At 36.4% G+C, this 704-nt stretch overlaps 1 protein-coding gene across 1 annotated transcript in view; it reads right to left on the reverse strand.

Annotated features, from left to right (window-relative positions):
- LOC128247611 (A disintegrin and metalloproteinase with thrombospondin motifs 12-like) overlaps positions 1-243 on the reverse strand; it is a 75,744-nt gene extending 75,501 nt beyond the window's left edge. Inside the window, exon 1 of the mRNA XM_052967303.1 lies at positions 111-243. The gene's annotated coding sequence lies outside the window, so the exon portion shown is untranslated. The remainder of the gene's footprint in view (positions 1-110) is intronic.
- Between the last annotated feature and the right edge of the window lie 461 nt (positions 244-704).

Consider the following 704-nt stretch of genomic DNA (forward strand, 5'->3'; position numbering starts at 1 on the left):
ATATATATATATATATATATATATATATATATAGTGTGTGTGTCTATATGTGTGTGTAGGCATATAGCAGACATATAATTGAGCCATGGATATAAGTTGTCAGAACTTACTTATGACCTAACTCATGTGCTTCCAAATACCAAAGTCCCCATGTTATCTGATTATTGACAGCACAGCGCAATGATGCACGGCAAACTCCAGGCTGGTATGCTCGTCCTCCAGGTGCATGTGATTCTTTCCTGTATCATATTGAAATGAATGTATTTAATATAGGATGTAGATTAAGCAGTAAATGATTGATAAATCATCATACGTATGTGCGTGTGCGTGTGTACATGCATGTGTGTATGTGTGAGCGCACGTGTGCATGTAACTATATATTCACTTATCTTCTGTAAATAAACACTTCATGTTAGTCTCCTAATCATGCTACATGTGTGCGTGCGTGCGTGTGTGTGTGAGTGTGTGTGTGTGCGTATGTATGTGTGTGTGTGCTTTGTGTGTGTATTAGAAATATTTATAATGATATTGAACATGGTGACTTGTTCTTCCTCAAAATTTGTTTCCTCTCATTTTACAATTTTATATAGCATATTATTTATGATCTTTATGGTTTACATATGTTTCCACTGCACAGATTATGGGTAGTTGCAGGTGCAACCTGGCATGATTTTTGGTGCAGCTTCTTCAGGGTCTAACCATTT

Source organism: Octopus bimaculoides, chromosome 4 (assembly GCF_001194135.2).
Source record: "Octopus bimaculoides isolate UCB-OBI-ISO-001 chromosome 4, ASM119413v2, whole genome shotgun sequence".
NCBI classification, from domain to species: domain Eukaryota; kingdom Metazoa; phylum Mollusca; class Cephalopoda; order Octopoda; family Octopodidae; genus Octopus; species Octopus bimaculoides.